Source organism: Brienomyrus brachyistius, chromosome 10, assembly GCF_023856365.1.
Source record: "Brienomyrus brachyistius isolate T26 chromosome 10, BBRACH_0.4, whole genome shotgun sequence".
NCBI lineage: Eukaryota > Metazoa > Chordata > Actinopteri > Osteoglossiformes > Mormyridae > Brienomyrus > Brienomyrus brachyistius.
The window spans coordinates 8,591,868-8,611,031 of record NC_064542.1 but is presented as its reverse complement, the minus strand read 5'-3'; positions in this window follow the sequence as shown (position 1 = coordinate 8,611,031).

The window sequence follows — 19,164 nt, the reverse complement described above, 5'->3', positions numbered from 1 at the left end:
CAAGTAGGTTTGCTCAAGTAAAAAAAAAAAAGACATGGAAACTTACCACTGCTTGTGTATTAGTTCAATGAATTAATCAATGATGAAGTTGGTGTCAGTTGTATTAGGGAAGAAAAACAGTCCATGCACTTAATAACATCTAACCACGAAAACAAAAATGCATTTGGTTTAAGCAGGGTGGGAAACATATAGTATAACAAATTGTATAACAGAAAAAAGGTTTAAAGAAAAAAATAAAAATAATAAAAAAATATATATATATATAATTTGCAATTAAAGCTGATTAACTTGATATATAAAATACCCTTTCTGTCTTCTGCAGTTTAGTTTATCAGAACTAATAACTTTTACTATTTAAGAAAAAAGAGGCAGTTGGATTGTTTACTAATATGTCACATAGCCATCTACTGTATAAGAATTAATAATTATCTGAGATCCACAACATTTGATTCTTTGAAGAGAAAAATTAGTATTTGTTCCTCCATGTAATTACAGTCTAAAATTAGTTCTCAGATGCCCCAAGACTAAAAACATTTGCATCTCTTTTGATAAATCATTGGCATGCAAAATTGCCCTTCATGCTCACATTTAAAGATCTTGGAGATGTGATTGCTTGCTACTGTAGATATAGACCTACATAGAAAAATAGTGATAATAGAATATGATCATTATTACTTACATATGCGCAATGGTGACTTCATCTGCATTCTTGAGCAATACTAGGTTTTTTTGCTTTCGATTAAACAGAATTATATGGCATTTAAGAATGTCCATCTTTTACATCTGTCTGCAACAGATGACTATGAAGTCATATAAAGAAGTTTGTTTAAAATAAACCTTACTGCGTGTGCTATTAAAGCCTAGGATGTTTTATGGACCCAAGTAATTTGTCCTAAAAACAGAAGCCTAGAAACTATTGATCTCCACATTATTGAGCTCCTTCATTATATATATCTACTTTTCACAAGGAATTTGCTTGAAAGCATTTTTAACACAATGCGGCTCCTAGATAAAAATAGTCAAATGTGTCTCACCCACACCATGAAAATACTGTACATTACAAACATTAACCACCCCTGTATTTCCAGTAAATGCCACATAACATAATAAGCTGCTGAATCTCATAGCATCTGTAAAATAAAGCTTCAACAGCGATATGTGCTGTAAATTTCTGAGGTGATATTCTTTTAACACACTTTTGAGATGTGGATATTACTGAGAGGGGTCACAGTGCACGGCTTGATGGCAACTCCATTCTGTACTGGGGCCTGAGAAGGACGTCTGCGAGGGCCCTGAGGGCAGATATGGAGGCGTTTGTTAGAGGAATCTGTGAGCAAGTGACACGCCATCTATAGTCTAGTGACCCACGTCCTATTTACAAAGATATTGAAGCATTACGCACATCTGAATCTGTTCCTCGGAGAGTCGCAGTCAGGGTGGGTGATGGAACGGTCTTTATGGATAACAGTACGGTTGTAACCCGACATGCTGACTGCTTTGAGCAGCTGCATCTCTGGGTCCACAGTTCCTGACGCTGATGATTAGCTGTGAACTACCCAGGCTCACTGAGAATGCACGAGTGGTGAACCAGCTGGGAGTAGGGAAAGCTGCAGGGGTCTGTGTTGTCCGGGTTGAACTTCCCCAGGATGGTGGTAAGGCTGTCCTCCTGGCATTGCGGGCAATCTTTGCTTGCAATTGGGAGTCAGGCATCATCCCAACTGACTGGATAACAGGACTTCTTGTCCTTATCTGGAAAGGGAAGGGTGATCGCCTGGATTGCAGCAACTACAGGGAGATAACCCTACTCTTAGTGCTGGGTAAGGTCCATGCTAGGGTCATTCTCAACAGGATCCATGATTCCTCATTTGCCTACCAGTGACCGGAGCAGTCTGGTTTCACTCCTAAGAAGTCTACCATCGACCACATCCTGGTACTGAGGGTTCTTATCAAGCTCAAACGCAAATACTGTAAGTTTCTTTGTAGCCTTTTTGGATTTTTGTTAAAAGTTCGACTGAGTTGATCAACCTACCCTGTGGGACATCCTGAGTCTTCGCCGGATCCCCCCAAAGTTGCTGGACATCACGGCCGGTCAGTACACTGGTACAGTGAGTGCTGTGCAGAGTGGAAATAGATCCTCTGCGTTCATCCCAGTTGATTCTGAGGCTTATCAGGGGTGTGTTCTTGCTCATACTCTGTTCAGTGCTGGTTGTTGGGCAAAGTCATGGGATCCAGCAGCTATGGGTCATCTGTTGGTAAAGAAAGATTCACTGATCTTGAATCATGAATGAATGCTGTGATCTTCATAGGACAGGGCTGTTGAAAAACTGAACGAGGAGTCTGAGTGTCTGGGCTTGCAAATCCAGTGAGCTGAGACGAAGACTGGACTCCTTCGGTACTTTAGAGAATCCTTGGGTACCACTGGTTTGACTTTGTGTGGAAGCGGTTGCTAGAGGAGTCCGGAATGAGGCACATTACCTGCATTGTGAGGGAGCATCAGTTACGGCACTACGGCCATGTGGCGTAAAAATGAAGTGAACTATGGGATGGAACAAACTTATTCCAAACACATATGTCAGCTAGTACTGATTTCATGGGTTAGTAGTTAGTTAGTTAGTTGCTGGTTAGCCGGTTTCTGGTTTCGCAGTTCATGATCCTAAGTAGGCAGCATTCCACAGCTGTGCTACCTGCATTTCAGTCTGCATTCCGGTTCGCCTGATCCTGGAGCCGTCCATCCAGTCAATGGCTCAAATCCTCCTGGTTCCCCGTTTCCAGCAGTGTTTGGATTGTTGGTCTCGGGGGGTCAGAAGACCAAACGTGATAGATGGGTGGCTCAGGTTGAGGTATCTTGTCATAAACCTTGCTTATGAAAGCCAATAAAAGCTTTTAACCAGTAAGCGCCGAGCCCGAGTCGTGACGCACATTATTATGCAGAATAACTGTGTGAGTAATGATGAGTTTGTTAGACAGCTTCCATTTCTCAGTGTGTATGTAATGCACTTAATTTTATTCTTATCGTGAGTTGCGTAGTTTGGGGCTCAGTTACACTTTTCAGTTGATTTAGTAGGTGTGATACAGGGTACAGGGGTAACAGACGGAGAGATCCGAGATATATTGAGCACTGACTGGTGAATAAAATGAGCTGCAAAGATCTAAGGGAGACAAGGTCTAGTGAAAAGTGCCCACATGACCATCTGTACAGTGTTCTCAAAAAGTAAACAGGACGGGGACAGAACACCAGCAGTCTGTCACACTCTCTGGCTTATTATGACTGGTTTAGGACTGGAAGAAAATTTTAATGACATGGTTGCTCGGTTACAATAAGAACGCAGCACTAAATCCTGACAAAGGCTTAATAATAATTAACAATGAGTATCGCAATACAGTGTAGAATAAATAAAGACATATATATGAGGGAAGAACTTATTAGATTATAAAGTTTGTGAGTCTGAGCATTTTATCTCTTTTGATAATCGGGCATCTCGTCCAGGATATACCCCAGCCTAGACCACAGGCGGTAATTAGGTGGATGGATGGATTGATTTTTCTACTGAAATATTTTCAGCATTTTTCAGTATTGTAAATTTTGTCTGGTAAAGGAAGAAGCAACAAAATTAACCTTATATACCCATAAGCAATGGTACTTGATTTGTTTTAGTAAAATATTAACGCGTATAAATGAATGCATTGTCAGCTTGCTCATTGTTAATTTAAAAGTGTTTGCTAAGCAACTTCAAAAAAAAAAAAAAGTGCCCGAGCAGGGGGAGTGTAAAGGGAACAGCCACCCGCTGGCTGTTTGTCAAACCTCCCCTTCAGTTCTCACAAGTACCACTGACAGTAGCTTGCCAGTCAGCACCGTGGGAGCTGTCAATAGTGTGCTTATCTGCGGATTATCTGCCTCATCAGCCAGCCTATATGAAGGAGTTGTGAAATCACCGAAAGCAGTAATTCGTTGTGTTTTCCTCACACTCCTAAGCAACGGCAATTTATTAAGCTCATATGAACTCAAGTTTATAAGACAAAAGCCTGGTTGTACGGGTATTTCATACTGCTGGTTGTTTTGGGTTTTGTTTTGTAAATAAAAAATGACAAATATTTACTGGCAGTTTGTGTCCTTCCTGAGGGTGCCCCCCTGCTCACGGCTACATGCAGCCAGCAATTGCTCTCCCTAATCCACAGTTTTGAGGAATTAGGAATGTCTACTGCAGTGCTGCAGTATTAACAAGGTTATGAGAGAGTTGTCACATGTACCGGATCCTGTTTTAGGTCACTGGACAAGTGGTGAAATGTGAAAAATACGAAGGCTGAGGGGCAGAACAGAGGGAGAGATGCAGTCAAGGAGAGGCGCTCCGAGGTCAGTGCTCTTCAGGTGAACAGTGCCCCTGGTCACGAATAAGTTCACAGCAGCAGAATCTCAGAAGAGAACATTGTGACAAGCAGAGAGTAGACAAGCTTTATTGCAGGCAAGAGACCTTTTTTTACACGAGGCTACAGACAGATCTGAAGTTATTGTCCTTTACAAACTGTTTTTCACAGTTTAAGTGTTTTATATTTTTTTTAAAAGTCCAATGCTTCTGTTTTTCCTCAGAAAATAGCAGTGTTGTAGTGTTGTACATACTCAAGTCTGTATCTGATATACTGCGTGTATACTGTGTATATATAAAGTGCATATATATATATAAATTCTTAATGAATCGTTATTTTTTTGTGCCACTAATAGTCTAGACAACAGACAATCAGCTTGCAGGTTTATTAACCAGGGTCAGGGGACGAACTCCTGGCCATGCAGAATGTGTATTTCCAGGTGAACAGACATGCTTGGTGGGTGAGATAACTAGACAATCAATGATTTATAAATTATTTGCTCCCCTGCTCAAATGACGGTTTTGGCAAAATAATATTAGTGTAATTCATCTTAAAATGTTATAACATGCAAAGATAATATAGATTATATAATGCATTTTATTTTTTGTGATGTGATCTTTTTAAAGTTATTTTCAGACATTTTGCAAAGTCCATAATTAGAATGCGTATTTGTGTTAATTTTGCATTACGCCATCAAGTACAATGAATGATCGACAAAATTTACAGAAAGATTTACATTTACAGATAAATTTTGGTTGTGTTTATGGATTAGTTAGAATGGTGATTATCACGTAATTCATGAATTATACACACCATACACAAGGAACTAACATTATTTTTCTTTTTTTTTGTAAAAATACTTTGGAGGCCACAGATATCCAAAAGTGCATTTTTTGCACATTGGTAACGTTTTATCCCTTATTGTACGGAAAACCCCCAAAGATCCCTTTGTATCTACATATGACATAGTACAGTTCTTTATTCTCTATAGATCAGCGTTGTCTTCCTTCTCTTTTTTGAATTTTTACATGGGATCGCAGCAGTTTTGCTGGCTTTGCCTATTATTCATTGGAATGGAAGTAAATGGAGAAATGGGGCTATGAGACTAAAGAGTAGATCTCGCTTTTCATTGGACTGAACCAGGCCATGTGTGAAAATCTGAGGTTAATCCCACTTACCAACAGATGGCGTTGGCTTTGTGATAAAATACACGAAGAGCAATTTATGGTGTTATCCATGTATTATTCTCTTCATTGCTTATTCAGTACAGGGTCATTTGAGGGTCATCTTGAGGGGTTTCTGGAATTATGAGGGACTCGATTGGAAGCTCATTTCATCATAATGGAATCACACACAAGAAGCATCTAGAGTTAGACTTGGTTTTACATGGTAGAAGGATCTTCAGGGGGCGTTGCTATGCTGAGCAAGGAGAGTGAAACAGGATGCAGATCTTGGTGAGTGACTCAGTGGAGGTGGGTGTTATTGCATTAATGGCTCTGAAAGCCAGCATTAAGGAACTTGAAATTAGTTTGAGCTCCTTATCATGTTATGAATAACCTGCAGTGGTTTAACTGCACAAGGTGGTAGGCCTGTCTGTAAAGAGTTAATTTAGAGATGTCAGTTCACTAAACTGCCTGTCTTTGCTCATCATAAGGAAATCGGAGTAACCAGAGGAAATTCGGATGTTTCAGGGAAAACGTGCTCACCTTCACACAGTTTAAAGCTGCTTGCGGTAATAATTCGCTCATGGCGTGTACGCTGTGTAAGAGCAGCGGACGCATCTTCGGTGGCATTTCGCATCTTCATCTGCTATCTACACATGCTGATCATACCACACCAAATCAGAAGGCCTGTTATTCATACACAAACAAAGGGCTGGAGTGGGGGTCTAAACACACCCCAGCATTGCTCACAGCTATGGTTCGTATGGTTAGAGTGACCATGCTTCCCTGATGAAGTCATCTCAGATACAATATACCGAATGGTGGCAACACTCAGTTAAAAATAGCTGTTGCAATGGGGCAAGGGTGGGATTCAAAATCCCCAACCCTGAAGAAGAGCAGCAACTGTACTACACACTGAACTACTATCTGCTATTTTGTTATTGTTATTAATATTACTATTTTAATACTGGTGGAAAGTTGGATCAGATGGCAGGCACAAATGCTGGAGATTTTCAACTGACACCTCCAAGATCTTCTCTTGCATCCCGGGGAAGGATTGAGATATTGAACGTGAATGGTTGGTGTTCCAAGTCAGCATTACCAAAGCGGCCAGGTGGAGCTGTGACCATAAGGTTGTTGATGCCCATCATGCTGACAATCCCCAAACTTGGTGGTGGACACCAGTGGTACAGGGAGCTGTCAGGCTGAAGAAGGAGGCATTCTGAGCTTGGTTAGCTTGTGGGACTCCTGAAACAGCTGACAGGTACCGGCAGGCCATGGGGAATGCAGCTTTGGCAGTTACTGAAGCAAGAACGCTGGGTGGGAGGAGTTTGGGGAGCCTATGGAGAAGGACTTTTAGTGGCCTCAAAATGATTCTGGCAAACCATGAATGAGCAAGCTTCCCTGTCCTGATCAGCACCTCCGAGTCTGAGGCCATGAGTGTGGGAAGAAGGGAGCGTGAGATCGACAGGCGGATCTGTGCAGCATCAGTAGTAATGCAGATGCTGTACCTTTCTGTGTTGGTAAAGAGAGCTGAGCTGGAAGGCAAAGCTGTCAATTTACTGGTTGACCTAGGTTCCTACCCTCACCTACGGTCATGAGCTTTAGGTAGTGAGTGAAAGAATGAGATTGTGGATACAAGCAGCAGAAATGAGTTTCCTCCGCAGGGTGTCTGGGCTCAGTCTTAGAGAGGGGGGGAGGAGCTCCGACATTCAGGAGGGGCTCAAAGTAGAGCCGCTGCTCCTCCACATCGAAAGGAGCCAGTTGAGGTGGTTCAGGCATCTATCTAGGACGCCTCCTGGACGGCTCCCTGGGGAGATGTTTCGGGCACGTCCAATCAGGAGGAGGCCCCAGGGCAGACCCAGGACACACTGGAGAGATTATATCTCTCGGCTGGCCTGGGAACGCTTTGGTGCTCCCCCGGAGGAGCTGGAGGAGGTGGCTGGGGAGAGGGAGGTCTCGGCATCTCTGCTTAGACTGTTGGCCCTGTGATCTAGTCCAAGATAAGCAGCAGACAAGGGAGGGATGAATGAATGGATGGATATTATTTTATTTTCAAGTTTTATAGGGGTGTGTGCCCTGCAATAATGTACAGCAGTCCTATGCCCAGTACTGCTTGGAATATACCCCAGATGTCAGGGTCAGCGCCTGTCCCACCCTGCCCTTCATGTCCCTTCCCTGTTCCCTCCACCGTCTTTGCACTAGCCCCTAGTGTGTTTACCTTGTTCCCTGGACCACTGCATAGCTCGGTGGTTTGGGTGTGTGGCTCAGACAGTTAATCCTCTGGCTGTGGATATGAGGATAGCCAGAACCCAGCCTCACCTGCTTTGTTTTCCCTAGTGTTTTTCATTAGTTCTTCGCTTCCCTGTTTTGGTTTATCCGACTCGTGTCTGGTTTTTCTGTTCTGCTTGTGTTTGTGTTCCTGGTCCTTCCTGGTATCGGCCCTCGCTGTTTAGCAGTGTTCCCTAGTTCCTGTGTTTGTAATTTATGCCCCCTGTTGTCCTGTGCCTTAATTGATTAAATGATTGGATTGTCCTCACCTGCTCCTCATTGCCCCTATAGCCCGTATAGCCACACCTGCCCCTTGTTAGTTGTTATTTTCAGTGTATTAACGTGACTGCCCCCCCCCCCCCTTCAGTCAGTTATTGTGCTCATGCTACTGTGTATTCTTTCTGTTTCCTAATACTGCTCACAATTTTTGCTCCAGTTCCCTGATTAGTGTTTGTTTTCTGCGTGATTAATTTAGTGGGGCTCTTGTATCACTTGTTTTGGTTTTTACTCCTCATGGTCCTTTTATTTTGTGGATTTCCCCTTGTGTTCAGTTTTATTAGTACACCCCCTCTCTCTTGGATCGTCCACTCCCTTCACCACCTGCGCCATGCTGCTCCTTGACACCAGCCCCTCCGTCCCTGACCACAATGGCTGGATGGATGCTTGGATAGAATATACTTTTATTGTGATTTATCGCGATAATTTTTCAATGGCTTCAGTTTATGGTTTCGTCCTGCTTGTACATTTACTCATCTAAGAGAACATTTATTGGTCTGTGAAAAGACAGAGATTCTCAACACGCAATAAGGCATATGTTCTACTCTGCCCTGTTTGCATTGTCTCGTTATGTTATGAAAGACTGCTTTCAGACACCGGAGGCCCTCACCTGCATAGGAATACCAGAAATAAAAGCATATAATTCTGTACATTTCATCAGAAGGTTTTCACTTAAATGGAGCTAAAACGAAGCTTAGTAATGTTTGAACGCGTTGGAGAATGTAAATCCAGTATGTTTTTGTGTGCACATTTTTTTTTTATGACATATTTTAAATGTCATGGTCATGAGAATAATATATCCAATCAGGGAACAGGGTGGAGAACAGGGTGCGGTGAGGCTAGGAAATTATGAACATCAGCTTTAATCAAGTCAGCCCAAGCAACAGCATATTACAATGAAAAGCTTATTAACTGAGCATGTGCTTTGATAGATCATGCACCGTTCATTCCTTATATGCGTTTACATTTATAGTGCTTGAGAGATTATGATTGGGCAGTTCTCTGATGTGTTGTTTGGAATAATTTCTAAGAACAGGAAGCGATGTTTCTTTCCCCTGTGCTGTGTTGCTCACATACTTCGGCTGGTGCCCATATATCAGTCTGTGCCTTTTCTCTTCTGAGTACAAAAACATTATTAGTGCACATCAGAGGCGCCAGGCAACTAATGGAGATCTGACCGGAGTGAAGCCTAGCATACAAATCGCCCCCTTTTCCTTTTTTTAAAAAAAAAAGTGTATATTGGATACTGTACTGAAGTACTGAAAAACAGCAAAGCCCGGTGATGTAATTAAAAATGTAATTCCAATTTGCGACTAATTACAGGTAATTTGGTTTTCAAGGTAAATGTAGTTCTTCCACCAAAAATGTCAAATGAATACGCTTCAGCAGTTTAGCAATAAACACGGCAGTAATAAGCAGCATTGCACTGTTATGTTTTAACAGCCTTCTGTTTTTTCCTCTTTCAGCCACAGAACTGCACAAACGCAGAAAACTTCAATTGTACACCTCAAAGCAGAATTGAGCACCTATTTTTATGTCTGTTATTTCTGCAGTTGAGACTTATCTTACGACTGGTGGTGCTCAATGCAGATGCAAGAATATGAAATTCCATTTTTAATGAATGTCTCTTACATAGTAAGTTTGATCAGCATTCTGTCAACACACACCAATGGTGAATGCATGAATATTAATTTAGGATATTAATAAGATTTGTGCCAAATGAAATCTAAACAGTGCCAGACAGAATAAAGCAGAATATATATGTGGAGTGACATTAAGGAGAATGATTTTTTATCATTAAGCTAACACTAAACCATGACTTGACCTTTGCTGTGTGTAAGTGGAAGCATTTTCCTATCCGTAGCATAAATATTGTCGCATAAAGTTCAAGTGAGAACCATTACGATCACATAATGTTCTCCCTTAGACCACAGTTACATGTGGGCTTTCACTGCCTTACAGGAACTGCTGTGTTGCAGTCTGTCTTCAGTGAATACCTAGGAGAGAAGTCTGACGTCACCCTATGCATGATGGTTAATTAGTGTTGATGTGGGTCAGCAAAGACCAGGAACCTCTAGATCTGGACAGAATTAAGCTGAAGCGGCAAAGGTAAACAGACAAAGGTGCTGGTAGAGGGTGTGCCTCAAAGTGCGCGTGTGTGCGTGGATGATTTTAATAGGTTCTGCATAACTAAAAATAATAACATGAATGTAATTTCGTCTGCAGACTCTGATTCAGCACTTGGTCTTTGAGGGTGGATCTGCTTCCTGGTTGCTACAGCAGGTGCTCGCTGGTGTGGACGTCAAGCGCAGTTCAGTACAGAAGCTCTGCTGACACCGGCCCCCAGTGCAGGTCCTTCGCACACCTGCTACCCAGCGGCTTTTAGTTTACTACAGTTATGGAAGTGCACAGCGCTACATCCTAAAGGGCAAACTAGCCGTACTGCTGTCACTGGAAAGAAAAAAACTCAGGGTACATAATTTCAATGGCTGCCATTGGAATTTGGATTATTTGGCTTCTCCCGTCTCGAACCCTATCACGAAAAAACTGTGGTTTATGAAGACGGATGCCAGTTTGGATAAATTTCACCGTTTACCATTTTAAATAATTATAAACATCCAAGTTTTAAATATCCAGATAAGAGGTAGTTTTGTTACAATATATTTATATATAGCTGGTCTCTGACTTCTATCATATAATCAGTGTAAATGTTTTGAGGTCAGTTCTGAGTTGGCATTGAATGCTTTGACAGTGGTACATTCTTGCCACAGGTAAGTCTAATTTACCATTCATGTAAAACAGGTGGTTGACTCTCACTTGGTATAATCATAAGAATAATCATTGTCAACAGTATTATTTTTTTCCATACCTTTAATCATAAATTTATACCTGTGTCTGCAGTTACAATCAATTGGACATGAATGCTCTTATTAGAGAAGTTCTGGAAGGACTGAAAAGAAAAGCTCGACAAGAACATCTTTGTTCGCTAAAAAGGGAATCCTTTCATAAGACAGCCAGAGATAATTGGATTTCTAAGTACTCTCATTGAAATTTCCAGTCATACTTAATAATACAATTTCAATCAAAGGAAAATCTCAGGTTGCAGTGCAGTTCAGAGCTAGAAATTACTACTATCTGTTGTGGAGAGAAACCAGTTTTTAATAATTTGCAATACTGGCTCAATACATTCAATTTTTTCTTAGCCTGTCGGGAATTTGGAGGTAAATCGTTGACTTTCAGCAGGGGCTAAAGTCAAGTTTCACACCAAGTCCAGGTGCATCAAGGGAACAAAATGCAGCCCTTTAAAAACAATGTCCTCTGTGATGAGACACACCCACCATGAGCACAGTCATGACATACTCACAGTAACTCATACCAGATCACCACGTCAGGTGACTCTCAGCTGCCAATTAATTGTGACGAACAGGGTTCGGGGTTTCAAATTAGCAGAGCTTCTAACTCAGCTCAGCTACTCTTTCCTGTCACCCATGACACCAACCAAGCGAGGCAGGGAGTTCCACAGAGACTGGTGGGGATTGTGCTGGCCAAGTTTGTCTTGACATAAAGGGCTGTCAGGCGCAGGCAGCTTGTCCGCTGCCAGCAGTGAGTGATGTGGTATCATTTAAGTGCTGCTAGATCTTTTTCACAGCACTCAGTGACTCAGCGTGAAATGAAGAAAAAAAATAAGACGGATGTAGGGTAAACGCCCTGTGCTTCAGCATAGTGGGGTCTCATACTGAACTGGATTCAGCCAAACAGGAATGAGGGATGGGGTGTAGGGTAAGTGTGGAGCTGTACGTGGAAGGTGAAGGTGAATCCAGCTGGCCTTTTTCATGTAGGAGAAGGAAAATGGAGAGTAGGAGAGCAGGATTACTGTCACAGACGTAGAGTGACACAACAGCAGAATTCTTTAAAAAAATATCTGATTACAATATAAAAATGTATATATTGGCATGGAAGTTTGACCAGTGTTCAGGCCGCATTCTGACACCCAACACCTCCAAACTATTAGCAACAGCAATAACTGTCATTAGCAATTATCATTAGCAGTAATACATTAATTGTCATTAGCAATAATACTCTCAACAGAATAGATTGGTCTGACACAGGCCAAGATTAAGCTCTGGGAACTCAAATGTTATACTAAATGTATATCTTTTCTCTGCTAACAGGGGAGCGTAACTGAACATTTCTTATCTTTTCGATCACACTAAATTTGTCACAAAAATTGGTAATTACTTTTTCTTACACGACTGGAGTGATCCTGAGCTACAATGTTATATTCCCATCTGGGTGGTTCATTTGGATGCACTTTCTGTGAATTACAGATCATTTCAATCTAGTGGCTAAGGCAACTTTTTTTTTTTTAACGATTCCCTCAGTGAAAACAGTAAATTCGTCATGACACAGATGCAGATGACACCTCCGTGACCCTGTGCAGGAGATTAGTCTGCACACAGACAGGAGGTAGGAAAGCTTGTGGAGCTGAGGACCACAATCTGCTACTCAAAGTTGACAAGATGAATGAGATGATTCTGGACTTCAGAAGAACCGGGGGTAGCGTACTGTAACACTCTATACGTCAGTGCCTCTGCTGTCAGCAGAGCTCAGAGCATTGAATTTCTGGATGTGTACCTCGCCGGGGATCTCTCCTGGAGCCAGCAGGCATCCTCCCTGATGAGGAATTCCCATCGGCGGACTCACTTCCTGTGGCAAGACTGCCACCTCACATCCCATCCACCAGGGCCACTGGCGTCGTCTCCTTTCATGACCTGTTAGCACCATTTGGTAGGAGGTTCTGTAACATCAAAGCAGGACAGTGAGGCTTAAAAACTGTTTGTATGCTGAACAGTGTTAGGCTAAGGCTGGGACTGTTGACCAGACTTATAACTGTGGACTAGTAACTGTAAATCTATTTATTTATATGACATTCTGTTCCATGCCAAACCTCTGTACCAAATCTGCATAATCTTTCACTACCAATCATGTGGTTAACAGTCATAATGTCCATAGTTTAAATGTCATGTTTATATGAGGCTTATATGTCTCCGTATTTATATTCTGCTTATTACTTCTTATTTGCAGTGACCAATATGAATGATATTTCTCCTCAATGCCAATCTCCACGCGTCATATCTGAGGCCGAGAAGTGAAACATTCTTTGACTTTGACTAGAGATGACAAGCTAAACGAATCTGAGCATAGTTAAACAGAGCAAAGAGAGCATACAGTATTACAAATCAAAATAATAATGAAGATGTGCAATACTGGAGTGAATTAAGATATTCAACGTTTCGCATAAAAAATAATCGCATAGTTCATGACACTAACTCGTATAAGGGAAGAGAAAATAGATTACAGTTTTTTTTTTATTTACTTGTTTAAATAAAATAATTCTCTTCGTATTTTCCTCTCACATGTGGCAGCAAATTATGTATTAGTACAGTTCAATCTAAAATCTGCATATTCTGTATCATTTTAGACTATCAATAAATCCAACGACTACTTAGCAAAGATGAGATCAGTGTACAAAAATTATGCTCTAAGTGGATTAAACATTAATAAATTTTATGTATAACACTTCCAACATATACTCAAAAAATGATTTAACAATAATGTAACAGATTTTTACAGAAAAATAATTTAAACAAGTAATACTGCAAAAAGACAAAAAGAAATGTTGTACAACTTTAAGTCTGTATGGAACAAAAAGGACAATGAATGAAAAAAAAAAATAAAAAAAGATTCAGCAGAAATGGAGGAAATTTTTTCTGGGGCTCCAAGGTCAACTGGCCTGCTGAATCCCACTGGGCACAATGACCCTTTAAAGGGATTTTGTGAGCAAAATGAGGGATGGGGAAGTGGGCTTCAGGCAGCTAGCGAGGTGCAGTGGGTCAGTCAGGGTGCTGATCCGTCCGCCACCTGGGCTGAAAACATTTCTGAAGCCTTTCAACCCAGGCACAGAACCACCGCTGCAAATGGAAGAGGGATGGACAGGCAGGCACACACTACATACCCAAAAACCACAGATAAAGCTACACGAGGTGCAGAACTATCAGCTTACGATCTGCATACCATAAATGAACAATGAACATTATACTGGCAAGACACTTCAGTTAATACTATACTGGCAAAACGGCGTAAAAGAAAAAAAAGACGTCATTACTGTGAAGACCGATGTATTTAAATGCATAAGAAATATAAGGGCGTCCTACAGCTGGCTAAGACTGACACGGTCATGCAGGACACGTTTGCTAAATGCCAAATGCAAAAAAAGGTTCCAAATTCCGACGTATGATATTCCTCCAGCAGTTCAATCCAACTGTAAAATCAATAGGAGCACTTCATTCCCCCAGTAACTAATCCTGCAGTGTAAAAGAGAAATGACAGGATTCCGGATGACGCCATAGACGGCATATACATACATAAATGTATTCATTCTGAGCCGAGCTTCAGCCGCAGCAGTAGCTGCTAGTGGGAATGTGATTTTCATTTAATATTAATGACATCCTTGTGATGTCACCCATCCACCTTCCATAATCGTTTATCCAGTAGAGGGTCACATTAAACCTGGAGTCTGTACAGGGGAACAGGGCAGGGGGGCACTCTGGACAGGATAATAGTCCATCACAGGGCGCACGCACACAGCAGCACACTTTAGGCAATTTAAAGACGTTCCCTGAGATAGGCTCCAGGCTCTGGCCAAGATATATGGGTATAAAAGGATTAGATTTTTTTTTTCTTTTTCATCAGAAAGTCTTCTGTGTATCTGTCTATTTTTTTTTGTTCTACAAAATCTATTAAAACTCCGTGATTGAAAGGTGCCTTAAATAGCTCAAGTTGGTAATAAAATCCTCTCTTACACCAAAATTCAGGTCACTAGAGTAAAAATACTTAGAACAACCAAGGACTAATTAAATGAGGTATGTATCATGGTTTTTGTGAGATAAACACACCCATACTTTACCTTATTATTAGTAAATGGATATTCTGGTTGATATACTGTTAACAGAATTTAAAATAAAAAAATGCATTTATTCATAAACTAAAATAAATAACGATGAGCTTAAAATGTCCACAATATTTCTTACATTTTTTATTAAAGTTGTTCATAAAAATAGGTCACTTTGTAATTTTTCTATTGGAAACCATTTAATGAATCACTCTTCTGAATAAGGGAATATGATAAACCATGTGGGAATGCGCTAATGCTTCTCATGTCCCTAGATATTAGTACAATGTAAACAATGGCTACCACAATAAAAAGAAATCAAGTTAAGCTGCTTGGTGTCTGATGGCAGGTTTCTTGCTGTTTATATCCATCTATATCTGTACTTTCAATCGCCTTGGCTCTGAAGCCTGCTTTCACAGTTTTTTATACAAGGATGGAACTGAATATTTGAATCTGAATATTGGTAAAATACAACTATGTAATTCTATGGGGAATAGATATGCATAAACTGAGAAAAATAACACTAACACTAACAATAACAATAATAATAATAATAATAATAATAATAATAATAGATAATTAGTAAGTTCAGTATAATGTTAATTCAGATAACTGTTACTGACTGGACTTTTCATTCAATCAGTTCAATAAAAAGTAAGAGTAAAAATTCAGATCAAGATTTTGTTTCAACCAACTAATTCAGTATAGAGTGTCACAGTCAGGAGTACTTATCTGATTACTTAAAACAAAATCTTGGTTTGGATTTTTATTTTCTGGACCTGAATTATTAGGCATCTAACAAAGTTTAACAGATACTAGATAGTAAGAAACGTGCAGTTTCAGACACTTGATCCCATTAGTGTTATAACTCTAAAAGTATTTGACAGATCTTTTTCAAACTGTGCAAAGGTATTATATGGGTGAGAAACTGGAACTGCTCGAATTCTGACACAGACTGCCTCAAAACTGAAGCATCCCCACATAGTGACACCAAAGGGAAGGGAAGCCTCAGACACTTCATAATTGTAGCATGATATAACTCAAAAAATATTTTTTGGAACTTTGCACATTGTGCTGGTGAAGATCTGAACCTTTTGCAAATTTTGATACAAACTGCCTTAAAATTGTCATCAAAGGAAAGGGTAATAGCAGAAGGTGCTTGACCTTGTTAACAGGATAACTATCAGATCTTCGATGGATCGTATTACCATTTTGCAAAAACATTGAATGACAATCTATGCCTGATACACCTGAGACAAATTGCTTTCAAACTGAAGCAGCAGCGCTAAGTGGCAGCAGCGGATGGAAAGGGAGCTACAGAATCCATCTTATGAACACAGCTATCTAAAATGTCTAAATATATTCCATAGATTATTTTCAAACTTCCCAGGAATATTGTACAGGTCAGTGGTTCGCAAACTGTGTGGCGTGAGATTATTTTTTTGAATATTCCAAAATAACACATTTTTTCCCCCATCGCCGGCCCCCCTGCGCAGCCAATTTTATTGGTAGCTGTCCGCTCAGTGAAATTTATTGTGGCGGAATTTTATTAAAATTAGCCTTGTAATAATTTTTCAGAGAAGAAGTGAGGAAAGTGTGACAGGTGAGCTTGGTGTGGGAAGAGTAATGATTCAACAGGGGAGTGAGGGCGACAGCCACCTTTCTGTTTTTGTTGTTTGTATGCCTGCTCATCTTAAACATATTTATTATTACTCTACACTAGCTATTTCCTAAGTTTAAATTCTAATATAACTTTTTGTTTGTTTGCTAATGTTTACATTTCACAAAATTGGGATCTGGTACATATACACAGATTTTATGTACCCCCCACTGGGCCTGTGGGACAGTTCTTTTGCCAGCTAACTGAAGGTTGTTTTTGTACAGTCAAAAACAATCCAGGTAGCAATAACATTTGTTATGTGTCTGTGTGTGTTTGCCTGTTTGACATTACATGTTTGTTAATGTCAGTAAGACACGGAGTCTGTTAAATCACAGAAAATGTTGGTCACAGTGCAAATAAGAAACCAGAACATAATTTAGACATGAAGAGTATACAAAAGTGACATTTTAAGACATGGACATGAAAATATATGTGCAAATTGGCATGTGAGTGCAATATGCAGTAAATGAATAAATGTATTTTCAGAATTACATGCCACGACTAGGACCCAGCGCATTCAGGTAAGAACACATTTATTGGCTGTCATACCTCGTTGATCCGTCCAGTAATTCTACAAATTGCAGAGGTTGGGAGTGTGGGAGGAATAGGATTAGATGGGGGAGGAGTGATGTGACTGTCTGGGGAAATTCCTTTTTTTGGGGATTCCTTATTTTGTTGTTCTGACATTTTTCTAGTTATTTAATATCCCATTATTACTCAGAGAAAAATACAAATAATTTAACCTGAAAAATGTTTAGTCAACAATTTAACTCTCACTCATTGAACGACTGCTCTTAAGATGTCGAATACACACACTTTTATGTCTTTTACCCTTATTAATCAGATGTCAATATGTCCTGCTATCTGCGGACTATTCCACAATGTATCAGATTCAGTTTCACTATCCAGCTTCAGGCAAAAAGTATTAGCATTACAAACGGGATCACTAACGCTGGATTGCTGACAGGATGTATAGGAGTGTTTAAAAAGTTCATCTCTCTGGGTTGGTTTTTTCACGTCTTCTGGAAATTAGACCACTGTTTCATTAACTAGGTGATTTTTCTTTCCATGTATTGATATATATTCTTAGGGTAAGAAAGTATGTCAGCTTCACTGCCTTAATTTGTAGTTTTGATATAATACAATTTGTGGGTGATGTCTTTTAGACACCCATTGGGGTCTTATATACCCAATTACTTATAAAACAAACTGGACCTTTGATCCGCTGGAGGACATATAGCAGAGAAGACGATGTTGGCAATATTGGACAATACTATGAAGTTTTCCACATCATCTTCAGGGGGCGCTCTCATAGAGCACATTTAACCACCTGCTCATTACTCTATGGTGTGCTGAAAGTGCTACTAGGGAACGTTCCCGCCTGCTGCCATCAGACGCCGCAGCCCATCCAGCTGACGTGCCACTCCACCTTCCACAGCTATTACACGTCAGTAAGCATCCTGTCTTGTTAGAGCAAGTCTACTGCTATCCGTTCTCTGTTATAACTGCACATATACCATTGCTATTTTATTATCCCTTTATTTAAATATTTCTGTAGTATCACAATGATTTTACTGGCATTTTATGTACTTTTTAAAATTTTCTTGCACGGTGTGTGCTGTTCTTGCACTGGTCCATTTGACACTATGCGTGTTCGTCTCAGAATGTTCTTGCTGCTGTATGCGGCAGAATATCCCAGTAGGATCAATAAAGTCCATCTTAATCATAATATTAATCTTTAAATAGGTGAATATCAGAAATAATGTGCAAGTAGATATAATAACCAAATAGCCCAAATAATATCAGTAAACCAGGATAATTATGTTCAATAGATTCCATTCTTATATTAAGAAAAATCAGCGCAGTGATAGAACAAGCCTTAACACCGTAACATCCATGTTATTCAAGACGCCCCTGCAAGAGCTGTTATGACATGCTGAGATACATCATTTCTGGGATTTTTGCTTTTAAATGATAAATTAAAAGAACAAGAGCTAGAAAAAAAGTCTCTTTGTAACACAAGAAAATGTGTGTGGTATACTGTGACAATACAGTGTCCCCGTCACATTCGCAAGGATTACGGGTGGAAGATCCTCACAAATTCACAAATAAGAGGCCTGCTTAGGCATCTCTAACCTCAACCCACAAGAGTCTGCTAGCCCGAGCGATGTCTCTATTATGAACTGCTAACTAAACAGTACTGTACTGTACATTCGCATGTCAAATTACTCTCTCATCCAAACCTTTTTATAGAACCAGGGAAGGACATAACTGGTATGCATGTACGCATTCACCTTTAAAAACAATACATGTGACAATCGATAATGTGTAAAAGTACTTATGTTCATTTGCAGTGCTATGACAAGAATACATTGCATTTTAACCTGTATACCACAAATGAAGTAGTTACCATATAAAGATTAAAATGCATTGTTTTTTTCAAATCAGCGCAAATGCACATAAAACAAGTACGCTTTTAC